The sequence below is a fragment of the Mus musculus genome, chromosome 2 (genome assembly GCF_000001635.26).
Source record: "Mus musculus strain C57BL/6J chromosome 2, GRCm38.p6 C57BL/6J".
Lineage (NCBI taxonomy): Eukaryota > Metazoa > Chordata > Mammalia > Rodentia > Muridae > Mus > Mus musculus.
This window is the reverse complement of record NC_000068.7, coordinates 129,881,161-129,897,262: the sequence shown is the minus strand read 5'-3', so window position 1 is coordinate 129,897,262 and position 16,102 is coordinate 129,881,161. Positions and strand designations below refer to the sequence as shown.

The following is a 16,102-nucleotide window of genomic DNA, read 5'->3' as shown; positions in this document are numbered from 1 at the left end:
TTTCTGGAAACGAGCTAGCCTGAAATGAAGATGGAACATGGCCAGTGATTGTATGCAGCTTAGAAAATGTTTTCATTTATCAAAACAAAATTCATGACACTCTTCAAGTAAGAAAATGGCCAACTTACATTGACTTAGAAAGAGTGGATTGCCGAGTTTCCACAGAGGCCCCCTTGCTGTGGATGATGAGGAAACACTATAATTCTGGGTGGCCTTCATCATGAAACTCACTGCATTTGATACAGCACTCATTGTTCTGTGTGCCAGCCACGCTGCTGGAAGCACTCATCTGTCAGCATCTGAAGCAGGGCAACATGTGACAATCACTTGCCAGTTACTTGAGATTTTCACACAGGATTCCTTCAGAGACACCAAGACAAGTGGCCCTGTTCACACAGCACAATCCAGAGACACGATAGAGAATAAGGATCGAACGGAGAGAAGACTTCAGATCCAGTTGAGAATGGAGCCAGCCACTTTGAAAAGAAAACAAGCATATTCCAGGCAGAAGGACAATGGATATAAATGGCCTGACTCCAAGTCCTTAGGGCCTGGCACACACAGAAGCAGGGGAGAGATGTGCCAGCAACATCAGGAGGTGGTCAGGAGTCACAGGAAAAGCATTGATGTTATCTGAGGTGCAAAAGGGAGACAATGACATTTTCAACAAAGAACAGCATGGATTGTCTCACTTTTGGAAAGATCTGACTGACTTGTGGCGAATGGCTCCAAGAAAGGAAAAATGGAGTCAGGTCAGGTCAGGTAAGCCACTCCTGCAGAGGCATTATCCAGAGGCAATGGAGGGGAGAGGGGATGATGGGAAGTGGACCAACAGGGGCTGAACCGACAGGGTTTGTTGAAGGGAAGATGGACAGGCAAACACACTAGCTAGGGGAGCAGCTGGCGCATCTGGATGGGAATAGATGTGTGTGCAACTTTTGTGGACATGAAGCTCTGGGGAAGATTGCAGAGTTGGGAATGGAGGTTAGGTGCTCTCCTTAGAGTAGGTGAAGCGTGAAGTTTCTGTTATGCACACAGGTGATAAATCAGGAAGCTGTAGGGCACACGGGTCTCCAGAACTCTTCAAAGAGGCGTAAGCAAAACATAGAACTTATGACTTAGCATACAGATGCATGCAAAAAAATCACAAGACAGAACGTGGTCCTCTAGGCAGAAACAGGGGGGGGGGGGGTCCAGTGATGACCCTGAGGAAGGTCAATGCTCAGGCACCACCTAGAGGATGTCCTGCAAAAAAGATCAAGAAGCAGCAACTAGGGAGATTGGAGGAAACTTCTAGAGGCAGATTATATTCAAGCATGGTGTGGTGGAAAACTCCAAATGTTCTAGTACCTTCAGGACACAAAATACATTTCTTTTCTTCCTCCTTTGGCTAAAAGAGGAGGCTAATGCACGAGACCCACACTTTACTGCCATACTCCTTTACCATGCACTTTGTCTATAGGAACCAGGTATGAAATGCTGCTGACTGAGAAAACACAGAAAAGGAGGCCTTGCTTACCCTCCAGTGCCAAGGCCTCCGGGTGGCTTTTCATCTCACTTTATCATGATTGTTAGGCACCCATACTATACATTCAACTAAGTTTTCTACACGAACAAGGTAGTTAACTCTTACGTCACTTCCGTCTTCACCTGACAGAAAATCTAGTCTTCTCCCTCCAGGAGCCACAGCCCAGCCAACCACTTCTGCTTTATCTTCTTGCACCAGCTTCCTTCAATCTAGCTATCCTGACCTCCTCTTTTTTCAAAAGGAAGGGTTTCCTTTTATTTTTGATTCTGTGTGGGTGTCAGTCTGTGGGTGGGTTTATGCCACGTGAGCGTAGGTGCCCAGGGAGTCTAGATGACCATCATCAGATTCCCTGGAACTAGAGCTCCAGGCAGTTGTGAGCCGCCTTGTGTGGGTGCCAGGCAGAGAACTCAGGTCTTCTGGAAGAGCAGAAACCAATCTTGACAGCTAAGCCCTCTCTTCAGCCCCTCTGACCTCCTCTTGGCCCTCCATATGGTGAACTGAGATCCGTTTGCCCTGCCGGTGCTGGTACCCTGGTGGACCTGGGAGGCAGATGAAGGCCGTGCTGCAGGATTGCTAATACAGGCTTGGAGTCACTTCCTCCAGGAACTCTTCCCAGAACTCAGTTTAAGGCTGCCCCTCATTCCCACCCCTGAAAAACCCACAGCCTCCTTTCTTCACTGCGATTGCTCCGTCTGAAAGTATGCCTTTTATCTGCTGTTCGTATGTCTATTCTTTCCCCATGCCCATCTCATGTTACACAACAAACTTGCGTTAATAAAGAAGTGCATTATTGACGCCTCAGTGGTGGCCCTTGTAGTCCTAGCTAAAATTATTACTGTATGGATCACAGTAGCTGTATACAGAGAGGGCAGACTGGATTCTGGCTTGCTTTATCTATCTATCTATCTATCTATCTATCTATCTATCTATCTATTTATTTATTTAGCTCTGTGACTTTAGGTAAGTGGGAGAGCACTGTAGGTTTGGTGTAAATCAAGTGAAATCTGAGGTAGAAATTGCCAGTTCTGGCAAGCATTCCTGGGTTCAAGCTAGACAAAAGTACACCCACATAATTAAGACTGAAGAGACAGGTCAGTCAGGACAAGTGGCCGGCCTGACCTCACATCTCCTGGGAAGCAGAGGTCTACATGTTCAAGGTTCTTGCTCCATTCGAGCACACCAAGAACAGCCATCTTTTTCTCCTTTTTGCTTTCTAACTGGACCAGAGTCCTCCCCCTCCCCCTGACTCCACACCTCCCTTGGTGGTATTAGAGTCTATAGTTCAACCACCTAATGGGTTCCCTCCTTAACCACCTAATGGGTTCCCTCCTCCCTAGGGATTGGTACATTACTTGGACTTTATCTTTTGTAAGTGAGTGATACGTTTTAGCTGAGAAAACGGAGCAGCGAGTTCCAAACACCACCCTCACATTAAATGCCGGGCCACGCTGACTCAGGGCCGCTGCGTGTCTCTGTTTCTTAGGAGGAATAAAACGGTTGATTAGTTTTTGCCTCTGCCCATTTATCTGTTAGAACTGATAAAAAAACACCACTAACATTTACAGCCAGAATTGAATCTGCATTCTAAGCACTTAAGCACAAAGCCATTTTCCAGACATCTTGTTGATGTTTTATTTTCTCCATTTAGACTGCAGCCTGCAGGGACAGCGGCTGGATTTGTAATGATCCAGAGAAAATTTGACAGCAGATCTCACTGTCGCTCGCACTGCTATCAGCACTACCGACCATCTCGGGGCACCTATGTCTTTAGCAGAATACAATTTTTTGAAGATAGTTTAAAAAAAAAACTTCTACTTTATTGCACCAGTTATTACACCACATTTGATCTCACTTAGCTCTGTATTGGCTTCAGGATGTCATGGCCATAAACCACAGGGAAAATGAGGATCAAAGTGGCCCCCAAACTGCCTAAAGTCATACCGAGAGTGACCATTGTCTGTGCCTATTCATGCTATCCTTGGGTAAGGTCCAGTGTTACTATAAATAGTCCCCCAAACGGTCCTCCTCTTAGGGCTTCCGAGTCAGAGCTAGAGTGTCATACTGCAGAAGGCTGATAGACAAGGGGGCACTGAAATACACAATCTACGCAAGTGAATCCCATCAGGCCCTGAACGAGCAACTCCCCAAAGATGCTCAGCTACTGACATCTGAAAAAGCTTTTACTTTGACAAATTACGCATCCCATTTCCTCTTCCATCTTCCGTCTGTGAAGCGGTAGTGAAATCAGCTTTGTCATTCCTTCTTAGGCAACCAGCCAGACTGAGCCAAGATTGAAACTGAGAACTGGAGAGTTCTGCTTCTTACAGAACCTGGAAACAAAGCTGGGCTGCGCCCTTTTTGACTTGCAACCTGTTTTCTACATGTAGAGAAAGGCCCTGTGGGCTTGAGGAGGGCAGGGCTAGAGGAAGGCATGCCAGCTGCTGCCACTGACTGTTAAGGATAGAGGACTAGTCCTGTCTGTGGCTTTGCACATATGGTTTCGTCAACACAGGTCTGTTAAATGGCTATAGCCTCCAGGCCTCCCATCTTTCTCATGAGATATAGGAGATGAAAAAAAAAAAAAAACCTATTTTCAATTAAAATAAACCAAAAAGCCCAGAAACGCAGTGATCATAAATAAATAAATTTAATTAAATATAGAGACTCAGACTGCACTGTTTAGCCAAGATCTGCTGCCAGGTTTCTCTGATAGTTTCATTTTCACATCAGAATTCCCAGGCCCACCTCTTCTCTGTCCTTCTCCGGCCATCATCGACCAGGTTCACGGCTGCCCACCCCTCTCAATGCTCTGACTCTCAGTTTTGAAGGAGAATGGCAGCTGCCGTGATGGCTTGGGTCAGGTATGATTCATTCGGCATCTCCGTGTAGGCACCCACTTTGGGTTCAGCTTCACTGCCTGGCATTGAGAAAGCAGAGTCTTATACTTGTCCTTGGAGGCCAATGGTTACAGGTGGTTGTAATCTGTAAGTCCATACAGAGTAAGCAATATGAAGTGAAAAGTTTATTCCACTGAAATGTGGAGACCGGTCCTTTTCTAAGAACAGCCAGAGAGTAAGTGAAAATTCTCTTCCTTTCCCCTCCTCCCTTCCTCCTCCTCCTCTTCATTTTTAATTTTGTTTGTTTATTTATTATATCCCTAGATGTCCTGGAATTCAGTACATAAACCAAGCTGGTCTTGAACTCACAAACATCTGCTTGCCTCTGTCTTTAGGTTGGAATCTTTACAAAGAGAAAACTAAAGGAAAATAGACCTTCTGAAAAGCATAGTAATAAGAGACTTTGACAAAGGACAAATGGAGGGTCCCATACTTTCAAAACCTTGAAGCCTACAGATAGCTGAGCAGGCAATAGGTCAGGGAGATCAATTTTCCTTCTGGTGGTTCAAATCCAGGCTTGGAAAGAAGATCCTTGTTGCCCCTGATTGGTAGAATTCTTTCTTTTCTCAAGTGAAGGATTTGTACCTGTCCATGCATTGGTTCATCATCTATAGGTAATTTCTTTCTTTCTCTCTTTCCTTCTCTCTTTTTCTCTCTCTTTCCTTTCTTTCTCTCTCATTCATTCATTCATGCCATTTGTCTTATACACTGCACTTGACATTAGCAATGTACATTCAACTAGCCTAAAAAGACAGATCACTGTCCAGGCATAGAAAAAGCAGGAGGAATAAATTGTGTCTATAAAGTGCTTTCTATAATTCTGTTTCCTCAACTACAGCACCTCTGTCCATTCATTCTCTGTCTTCTCATGGGGTCTGGTGTGCAAGTTGATAATAACTAGGGCTGAAGGATGGAGGAGAAGGAACAAGGCACTAGTTACCAGTAGAGACACGGGGAGGAAGCTCAAATGGAGTGTGTATGAGGTCTGAGAGCGATTCTGGCTGTGCTAAGCAGGTGCCAATACTCTAGAGGATGCAGAGCAGGGGCCAGGCATGGACCAGGCTATATCAGTGTACTCCCAGCCTACGAGGGATGGGCAGAGGCCTCTCTTTGTACCCTTTATCCCATTTTACTCTGGAAGGCCCACCAGACTCTTCAGGAATACTTTGCTCTGATTGTCCTGATCCCAGCTGAATGCCTTGTGCAGATCCGAGCTCAGACACCACCCAGCCAACCACACAGCTTTCCTTCTTTACTCTATTTTGTACATCATCCAGATGCAAGAGCAGCACATGCAGAACTTGAAGCCTCATGGGCTCCTTCACAGTATGGTCTGAGCGGTCTTAGGTGAGGGGGGAAATCCACATTTTTCATGAGAAATCCTCATTTTTAACAAGTACCTAGATGATTCTGCTAAAAGTCGCCCATTCTACATCAAGTACAAATGAAGAGTTTAAGACTCCTGAAAACTCATCATGACCCCAGAATAAGAGCTAAGATTAGCTGATCATCTCCTTCGTATCAGGTACTCTTCTGAAGGAAGCCGGGGTCACTGAATCTTCCTCTTGGATCCAGGAGAAGCCATCATTATCTTCCATCTCATCTTTTTTTTTTTTTTTTAGATTTACTTATTAATTATATGTAAGTACCTTGTAGCTGTCTTCAGACACACCAGAAGAGGGCATCAGATCTCATTATGGATGGTTGTGAGCCACCATGTGGTTGCTGGGATCTGAACTCAGGACCTTCAGAAGAACAGTCAGTGCTCTTAACCGCTGAGCTATCTCTCCAGTCCCTTCTATTTCATCTTATAACTTATCTACTATATTAGAGATACATATCATAAGTCAGGGAAAGGGAACAATGTAAGCTGAGGTGTAGAAAAAGTTCTCTGATAGAATAATAGTAGTAGGTTGACTTCTGGGGCCTGTGAGTTCTCCTAGCATGGATTTTTGGCCAGATTTACAGTACCAGGCAGACCACAAGCAGAAAGTGATTGGTTATTCCCCATAACATTCATGCCTCTATGCCATCCACAGGCATATATCTTGGCACACCACTGAAGTGGAAGTTTCTGGATATGTCATGCGATGCAGACTCACATAGTGTTTTGCTAAGACAGATTCATGTGGTATTTTGCTGATGCTGAGGCAAGATCCGTGGGAGGACACATGATGTTTGGAGAGAGTATAGATAGGACTCAACAGTCAGTGACTGTGTAATTGCATAGCTAGCTTTAACAGTTAATTGGTCTCAAGTCTTCAACGTCACTGACCTTTGCTTTGTTAAGAGAGGCGCAGCAGAGAACTTCTCCTGGCATCCCGGCTGGCCCTGGTCACTCCCTGATTGACTCATGCCAATTCTGCGGAGGCCTGGCAGTTTCTGCTGGATTGTGTTGTAGTGGCTGCTGATTAGTGTTTGGTATCCTGACACTACTGAACTGAACTGCTGGTATCCTGACAAATGAAGATTGAAATTGTCCCCAAGGAACTACTTCTAAACAGATCCACATCCCTTGTCCTATTTACCATCCTTTCTCCCCTTCCTTTGGACAGTGGGATAGAAGTGGGGGGAGGAGTCAAAGCATTTGAGAATCCTTATTAAAACTAAGTTTTTAAAATCTAAGCCTACATACCAGGCATTATTATAGCTCACAGGGTTCACAGCTGCAAAAGACTGTTAAGACTTTTCTCACTCGGAGCCTGTATATCACCTTCCAGCACTGGTAGGTCTAGCCACTAAGGAAGAAGCTTCCAAGTCAGTGCCAGGTTGACTTTTCCATCACTTATGACCAAAGTGTATGGTGTCTTCGGCTACAGGGGTTCACTATCCAGCTCATACCAACAGCAGCAGCAATTACCTGAATTGCTTTGGGGATCTCTGAGGAGGCCCCGACTCCTAACAACAACTAAAGGGGAGGTGCTCCACACCTGGCACTGGGCTTTCTATTTGACAACCTCTGGTTTGTGGGAGGCGCTTACATTGGGTAACTCCAATTAAATCTATTTATGAAAGGGTATGTGTGTATGTAAAATAGGTTTCCATGTGGCTTTTCCAAACATCCAGAGTCAACACCATAAAACTTTTAATGGCCAGGTCTGATTCAGAACATCTGGGATACAGTGCTAAATGTTCTCTCAAAACACTAAGGAATTCATTTCAATTCTTCAATCCTTTGTATTGTTTAAAGAAACAAAACAACAACAAAATTACTACTGGGACCAGGGATAAAGGGACAGATGCTGCCTGGCTTGGGAGGGGGGGACTAGTTAAAGAGATCTTGGGGAAGACTAGAGCTCCCAAAGCAGAACCCATTCCATGAAGAAGGTGGGAAAGGGTATTACAGAAAAAAATTACTCTAGTAGCTCTTACAAAGACTGGACAAACAGGACAGTGGGTATGTGGTCTGTAGGCTGTGTAATTTTTTCCCCTGATGTTATAAGAGAATACCTGAGACTGAGTAACTTATTAAGAACAGAGTAATTCATTAAGAACTTAATTGGCTTGTACGTCTGGAACCTGGGAAATTCAAGAAGATGCTATTTTCATCTACTGATGGAATTCATACTGACCATCCCACAGTAGACAGTAGAAGGGCAAGAAGTGACAAGAATGAGAGAAGGCACTCATCTTTATGACATGCCCACTCAGCAATAACTGATCTACTCTTTCCTCAGTGACACTAATCCATTCATGTGGGCAGAATCCTCATGGTCCAGTCACTCCCAAGTCAAACCACAGCAGCAAGAACACATGTATATGTGAGAGAGAGGTGGCCAAGGTGGACTCTAGAACGCATGTTCTAGACTAGGCTATGACCCAACTAGAATGATAACTACATGCAGTTTCTGAACTCACAGATTCTTTTGGTGGTGGTGGTGTTAGGGGAGGGAAGGATATTGACTAGAAATCAAGCCTGTTTGTCATGGTTTTTTTTTCCCATGAGAATTCCAAGGTACAGAGAAAAGGGATTCATTTGAGCTATACCATTGTTTGGAAGCAGAGAAGACCTGCCCTGCTTCTTACACACTAGACCTTTCTACTCAGGAGAGGGAAGAGAATTAGCCATGACTGAGCTGGGCCTTGAGCCACACAGTTGGCACCTATGCTCTTGTTTGTCTGTGGTGTAACCAGGAAGAAAGTGATAACGGCCTCAATATCTGTCTAAACAAAGAGAATGGAGCCTCATGCCATTGACAGTTCGAGAAACCTTGTTGGAAGAGGGATTTTAAAGCTCTATCAGTCAGTTGTTCTTAAAGCATGGTTACCGGCCAGCATCACTACTGCCTGGAACATGTACGACATACATGTTCTTAGGCCCCACCACAGACCATCACTCCTGTGTAAGAAGAACCTCTGGATGAAGCATTCAAAGCATGGATGGGTGTGGATGCCCTGCAATCCCCAGAGTAATCTTAGCACACCTTCCTGACCTTGAGTTTTCTAGAGATGCTGACCCATCTCTCTAACCCCCTAGAGATAACTCTTAATCTCCCCGACCTCTCTGTCTTACTCTGTGCCCAATCAATGGGTCAACATAGAATGGAGGGAAAAGAAGACTGGACTCAAAAAGTGTTTCAAAGCAATACATTTGAAGGCAGGAGAATCTCCTCCAAACATGCCCTAAGCACAGGCCTGCTTGTTCCACATGAAGAGTTAGAGAATGAGCTTAAGTGACTTCTAAAGGCACTCATTTCTACTTCATTCTCTCTGAATTCAAGCTTCCTGGAGGACTTCAGAGAGATGCTTCCACACCACTTCAAGCACAGCAACAGAGGTGAGTAGCTGTCCAGTTTCTGGCTCTCTAAGGCTCTAGTATAACCCTCCCTGCTCTCCCTTACTCCATGGCTGAACTATTCTAGCCTCTCTCTTCGGGGAGGGGGCCTTCCAACTCCTCCACAAGAGGCAGAACAGGCTCCCTAGTGGCCCTGGGTACCTGTGGCTGGCAGGTAGACTGAAAAAGGCCACATCAGGGTTGGTAGGTAAAAGAAGCCAGTTGACAGATAAGACTGCAAGTTCCTTCCTAGCTGGGCTTCATAAAACAAATGAAGCATGTTCAATGACAGCTCATAAAATACAGACATGTGACAGATGGGTACTGCGCAGGTGGGCTCTAAGGGCTCATGGTCTAGCACATGCTTAGTTCTATCCTCACGAGCCCACTCCCCTTATGGGGATCATTTCCCCTTTCTTAATGAACTGTCTCTTTCTGTTTCTAACCATGAATCCATGGTCCAATTCTTTACTCTGGGGCACAAGAACATGGGTGTGGAGTCAAATCTGAGCCTGGAGCATGCAGGCCTTCAAAGCAGGGGTAGTTCTGTCTCTAAGTCAGATGCCACCACACTGGCCCAAACCTAGGATATGACAATTCTGGCTAAAATGGTTACTTATTAACATCCCATACTAAGAAATAAATCTGAGCTCTTAGTTCAGATTGATAAGGAAAACAAAACCCTGTAATGCTAAATCAAAAGACTTTAAAATTTTCTGATGACATTTTCCAGGCTGAGCTATAAATCCCACATGATCACTGTTGTTAGCACAAGAAACACCTCTTGTGGGACTGTAATGACCCCAGATTATAAAGGAAGAGTCAAGGGAATTACAGCCTGAGATGCCTCAGATGAGGACTGTCAGAGTCGACTCCCTACCCCCTCCCAACTTGGTGCCATGATACCGACAGTGCCACAATCAATCTTAGAAAGAATTAGAAAAATACTACCCTGACAGTTATTAGGCCTCACATGGTCTTATAAGGATCCCCACCCCCACCCCCACCCCCATCCCCACCCCAGGACCCTATAGCTCCTGAGTATTTAGATGTAGTATCTTCCAACATCCCTGTCATGGTCAATTGTACACAGCCACCCAAACCTTGCCCCAGGGACCTTATACACCTCCCCAGGGCCATAAATACCCCCTGTCTTTCTCCCCAATAAATGAACCCGTTCTCTGGAGCTGTTCCTGTGTGTATTTACTGCCTGTGAAGTCACTGTCACCTGAGATCCTTCACACCACCCACCAGTGCCCAGTTAAGCTTCCTTTCCTCCAGGCCAGCTTGGTGCCAATGGACTGGACTACCCTGGGGGGTTGGGGGTGTGAGCAGACACAGGACATGACTTATTCTAGTGCTAAAATTAGACCACAACCCAAGAACAGAGATTCGGATCTCCCCAAATGCCATGTTCCGTGGAGTAGCAATTTCATGCGCTCTTTATAGTTAACAGAACAAAGAAAGCCATAAACGGAGATGCTTTTCAAATACATCAGTGGGAAAGAGGATCATTGCAGGATGGGGAGAGGTCTGCTGCTGATGCTCTGACAACACGCTTGGCCCTTAGACTGGGGGAAAACTGAGGTTCTGTTAAGTTAGTAAAGTCCATTTTGTCATCACTAAGCAGTGCTGGTCAAGGTGTGGTCCTACTCACTCGATGTCTGGCCTCCAGTCTGTCTCTCGCAAGGCAGTCTGACTAAAGGTCAGAGCTGTGTGGAATCTCTTTCCAGGGGACAGGTCCCCACTCACCAGCTACCATCCACCTCTTCCCTAACCCTACCTCACCCTTACTTGGCACCAGGTTTTAGCCTTTTCATCCTCCCAGGGGGAGATTTCTGAGGAATCCCCAATCCCTTGGTAAATCAGTCATCTGACAGCCAAGGACAGAGGCAGAACTGTCCTTCTACACCTTACGAACACCAGGACAGCTTCTAGTAGTGTCTGCATTGGGGGGGTTGGGGGGAGGGGGGCAGGCTACTCAGTGAGTCTGAATTCAGAGTCCAGAAATAACCCTTCACCTTCTAACGCTGGGTCTAAGACAATTCAGTGAGGGAAGGAATCATCTTTACAACAAATGCTCAGGAAGTAAATGAATTCCCATGCAACAGAGTAAGTTGAGCCTCAATTTGCATCATCAACCAAAATCCACTTAAGTGTAAGTCTTTCTGTGTAAGACTCATAGCGTAGAGTTGGTGAGATGGTACGGCACGTAAAAAGTACTTGCGCAAGCCTGGTTACCCCGGCGGAAGGAGAGAACTTGTTTCAGAAAGTTGTCCTTGGACTGTTAGATATGGGGCCTTCGGATTTAAGACCTGACTTTGAGCCCAGAGAAATATGGCTGCCTCCCAAGCTCCATGCTGGGGCAGGACTGCAAGCCCAGACACCACTCCCTGGAGGAACCTGTCAACAAATGCTTTTCCCTTAGTGATGGACTGAAGTGAACATAAACTAAACCCTTTCCTCCCCAGCTTGCTTTTGATGATGATGTTTGTTTACCACAGCAATAGGGACCCTAAGACTCTGCATCCCACACATCACATGTATCACTCCTCCCCTTCCTATTGATCCCCACTCCACCCGCCTGCCCCCATAGCTCCCCCTTGCTCACTTCTGCAATTACTCCAAGCTCTGTACTCACATTGGAAGATATGGAGCTAAGAACCCCAGAGGAGAGAGAACACGCAACGTTTGGCTCTCTGGGTCTCAGTTTCCCCACTCTACCTTATCTTTTCTATGCCATTCATTTACCTACCAGGTTCATTGTTATTTTTCCTTTACAGGTGATTTTTCTTACACGGTGTGCATATACATTTTTCTTATCCGTTTATCAGTTGGAGAAAATTCACGTCTCCCTTCCCCAGCTATTGTAAATCAGATCAGCAGTGAAGACGGCTGAGAAAAGGGTTGAGGAGTAGGGTATTGAGGGCTTTGGGCGCATTCTCAGGAATAGCGTAGCTGGGCCACACTGTAGATGTAGTTTTGAGAATTCTCCACACTGACTTCCAGAGCAGCTGGTCCAGTTTGCAGCTCCACCAACGGTAAATACGGTTTCACTTTGCCCACATCCCCTCCAGCATCTGTCAGTTACTTTTCTGTTGCTGTGATAAAACACTATGACGAGGCACCTTAAGGAAGAGTTTATTTTGGCTATGGTTGCCAAGGCGTGAGAGTCTATGATATGAAGAAGCAACATGGTGGCCAGAGCAAGAAGCTGAGAGGATGCATTCTTTACCACCAGCATAAAGGACAGATAAGAAACTGGAAATGGTGGGGAGTCTTTACCATCCCATAGGTCCCCTCCAGAGACATACTTCCTTCCATCAGGCTGCCCTTCCCAAACTTTCCTTGAACATCACTACCAACTGGGAACCAAGTGTTCATCTGACCCTATAGAGAACATTCCTATTCAAACCACTAGGCACCAAATTCCATGTTCTAGCATGTCAGCAGTTTCATGAACTTCTAATAGCAACAGAACAAAGAGAGTCATAAATCAAGGAGTTTGCCACATACACAGGTGGGACACTAAGCAGGGAGGTTAAGGTAAAGCATGAGAAGCTCTGCTCTGGCCTCGGGCGCTCTCTGATGACAGTTTTAGCTTTGGGGTTGGTTAGAAACTGGTGCTCGGTACATTCCAAAGGATTTGCCTAATTCCAAAGGATTTGCCTAATGTCACAAAACTGCTATGTCAGGTACACAGAGGAGGGCAATAAATGGCTATTAAGGGAACTAAAGATGCCCAGGATAATTAGGCTCTAGACTTGCAACATTTCAAAGTCTCCTCAGTGAATGACATTCTAATCAATCAATCAATCAATCAATCAATCACTTTTGCAGAGGGTTCACTGAAAGACCCAACTTTTTTTCTGAGAACTTTAGTTCCCAAATACAGATGTATGATGGAAATGCCATAGGGAAATCTATTACATTGTATGTAGCCTAACAAATAAGTTAGGAAATAATCTTTTAAAATGCTGCATGCATGAGGAAGAAGAAGAAGAAGAAGAAGAAGAAGAAGAAGAAGAAGGAGGAGGAGGAGGAGGAGGAGGAGGAGGAGGAGGAGGAGGAGGAGGAGGAGGAGGAGGAAGAAGAAGAAGAAGAAGAAGAAGAAGAAGAAGAAGAAGAAGAAGAAGAAGAAGAAGAAGAAGAAGAAGAAGAAGAAAAGAAGAGGAGGAGGAGGAAGAGGGGAGGGGAGGGGGAAGAAGAGGAAGAGAAAGAGGAAGAGGAGGAGTATTTATAGCTCCAGGTGGCTTGTGGATGCAGCTGGTGGCTACCGTGGGACAGTCACCAGCTCAGTGCTCTCACTGCTGCTCAGCTGCTTGGTGCCAAGGGGCTGTGAAACAGCGTCCACCGCACCTACCACATTAGTGGTCATGGCAAGCCCGATTCCCTCCTCCCCAGGCTCCAGAGGGACTAGATGGAGCTGCTTTGGAGGAGGGTCTCTGAATCCCAGAGTGGTAGGAGTGCGAGGGAGGATTGTGCCAGTTGGTCTCCATGGGAACACCTTTGCATTTGAAACCAGTATTCCGGGCAAGGGCTGCAGAGAAGAGTGTGGTGTTGCAATAAACAGGCTCTTCAAGAGCTGCCCTTCTAATGACTGACAGGACCAAGAAGAGCAGTACAGAGGAGATGGGGGGGGGGGTTGTAAAATGAAGGTTTTAGCAGAGACGGAGGGAAATGGAGGATGGGTGAAATGAAGGTATGAGGACATGTATGTATGTATGTATGAACATACCATAACAAAACCTATCATTTTGCTAACATTAAAAATTGGTCAATTGAAATAACAATGTGTCATTTGACAGTCATGATTTGACAGCAATGATGTATTATGCAGGCAATGGTATAACTGCAGCCAGATTACACTAAGCTAGTGTGCAACTAGGAGTGTGGCTGAGTTGGTATCACACTTGCCTAGATGTACAAGGCCCTGTAACTTCTGTTTCAAGGGGATGGGTGCCTCTGGCCTCGGCAGGTACCAACATTTTATCAAATATGTGCACATATGTACACAGACATGTATACACATAACACACGGTTAAAATAAAATATTTTAAAAACAATCTAGAATAAACCAGCAGGGATTTATTAGATGATATCACAAGGTCAAAGGTAGATGGTTCTTAATCAGCAGCTCAACTATGTAAGGAAATAATCTGTTTTCTTGATCTTTTCCTCATAGTTCTAAGATGGCTGCCACTATGCTATCCAATACATCTCTGTTCAAGGCAGAATGGATGGATAAACAAGTGTCCAAAATCATTACCCTTACCTAACACTCAACTTGGAAGACTTTGGCTTAGCCAGAAATGGGTCACAGCACCACACTTAACTGCAAAGGATCCAGAGAGAGCTGTGGAGAGTATGCTGGACTGACTGACTCGTGCCGTGACGTGGGCATCGTCTTCTGCAGTTTTCCTTGGTTTCAGAAGCTGTTGCACTTGCTCTTGGGCTACTGCTTGAAGTTGCAAACATCACAACTTGAGTTCCATATCAGCACAGAGGCCAATTAGGGAAACAGGATCCACAGGCAGGTAACAGAGTCAGGGACAGCCCCACTCCATTTGTTAGAGGGAGGACCCGCATGAAGACCAAGATGAACTGTTACATATGTGCAGGGGGCCTAGGTCCAGCATGTGCTGGCTCTTTGGTTGGTGGTTCAGTCTCTGAGAGACCCCAAGGCTCCAGGTTAGTTGATGCTCTTGGTCTTACTGTGGGGTCCCTATCCCCTCCAGGGCCCTCAGTCCTTCCTCCAACTCTTCCCTCCATAAGACTCCCTGAGCTCTGTCTAATGTTTGGCTGTGGTCTATGCATCTGTTTCAGTCAGCTGCTGGGTGGAGCCTCTCAGAGGACTGTTATGCTAGTCTCTTGTCTGCAAGCAAAACAGAGTACCATTAATAGTTTCAGGGATTGGTTCTTGCTCGTGGGATGGGTTTCAAATTGGGCCAGTCATTGCTTGGCCATTCCTTCATTCTCTGCTCTGTCTTTGTCCCTGCACTTGTAGGCAGGACAAACTTTGGGTCAAAGGTTTGGTGGGTGGGTGGGACCTTCTGGGCTTTGAGATGTAAATAAGACTATTTAGGACTAAACCCCTTTACCTATGGATGATGAAAATGAGTGTGGCTATCATGGAGATTTGGGCAACAGAAAGAACCTTCTGAATGTATACCATCCAAAACTAACTTGAAAACCAGACATGTAAAGAAAGTAGCAGTGTTTGTTTTTGTTACAACATGCAACAATAGTGAAGCTTTGGCTGTGAACACACACACTCTGTGATGATGGTAAAAGAGTATGTATAGTAATGAATTAATTCTAAATTAACTCCAGGGGCTGGAAAGCAGTTGGGACACTGCTCAGTAGGTAGGGACACTGACTGCTCTTGCAGTCCAGAACCTACACAGATTCAAATAAACTCACATTGAAGTTATAGGACCACCCGAGGGAGTAAGTTCTCTCCTTCCACCATGAAGGTCCTGGGGTTTGAACTCGGGCTGTCAGGGCTTGGCAGCAAGCACCTTAACCCAGTGAAGCCCCCAAAGCAGTCTTGAGTGTAAAGAGTTTAAAACGCTCCTGGTCTAAACATCTTGGTTATCTGCTAAGTGGGCGCAAATGGAGCTCTAATGCCAGTTTTGGCTTCAGACTCCAAGTCGCATATCTATCCTTACACAGAATTCCTTCTAACGCCCCCACTTTGTTCCGTGATATAAACTATCACCACTAACCCTGGCCAAAAAGAAAAAAGAAATAAAGATCCACACCCTCCAAACCACAAAAATGTCAGGTATTAATAAAATATGAGAGTCCTAAGCAGACTTGCTCTGTGCACCACTTCGCGGGCAACAAAAAACTGCACTGTCTACCCTGTTTCTTTCTGTTCATTTTTAGACACCCGATCAT

General features: G+C 45.4%; 1 long non-coding RNA gene across 1 annotated transcript; it reads left to right on the top strand.

Annotated features, from left to right (window-relative positions):
* Positions 1-297: 297 nt before the first annotated feature.
* On the top strand, positions 298-14,780 carry Gm39933. The gene is made up of 3 exons (XR_866737.2): positions 298-762; positions 9,147-9,202; positions 14,385-14,780. It is a non-coding gene; the product is annotated as a predicted gene, 39933 (long non-coding RNA).
* The last annotated feature ends 1,322 nt before the right edge of the window (positions 14,781-16,102 follow it).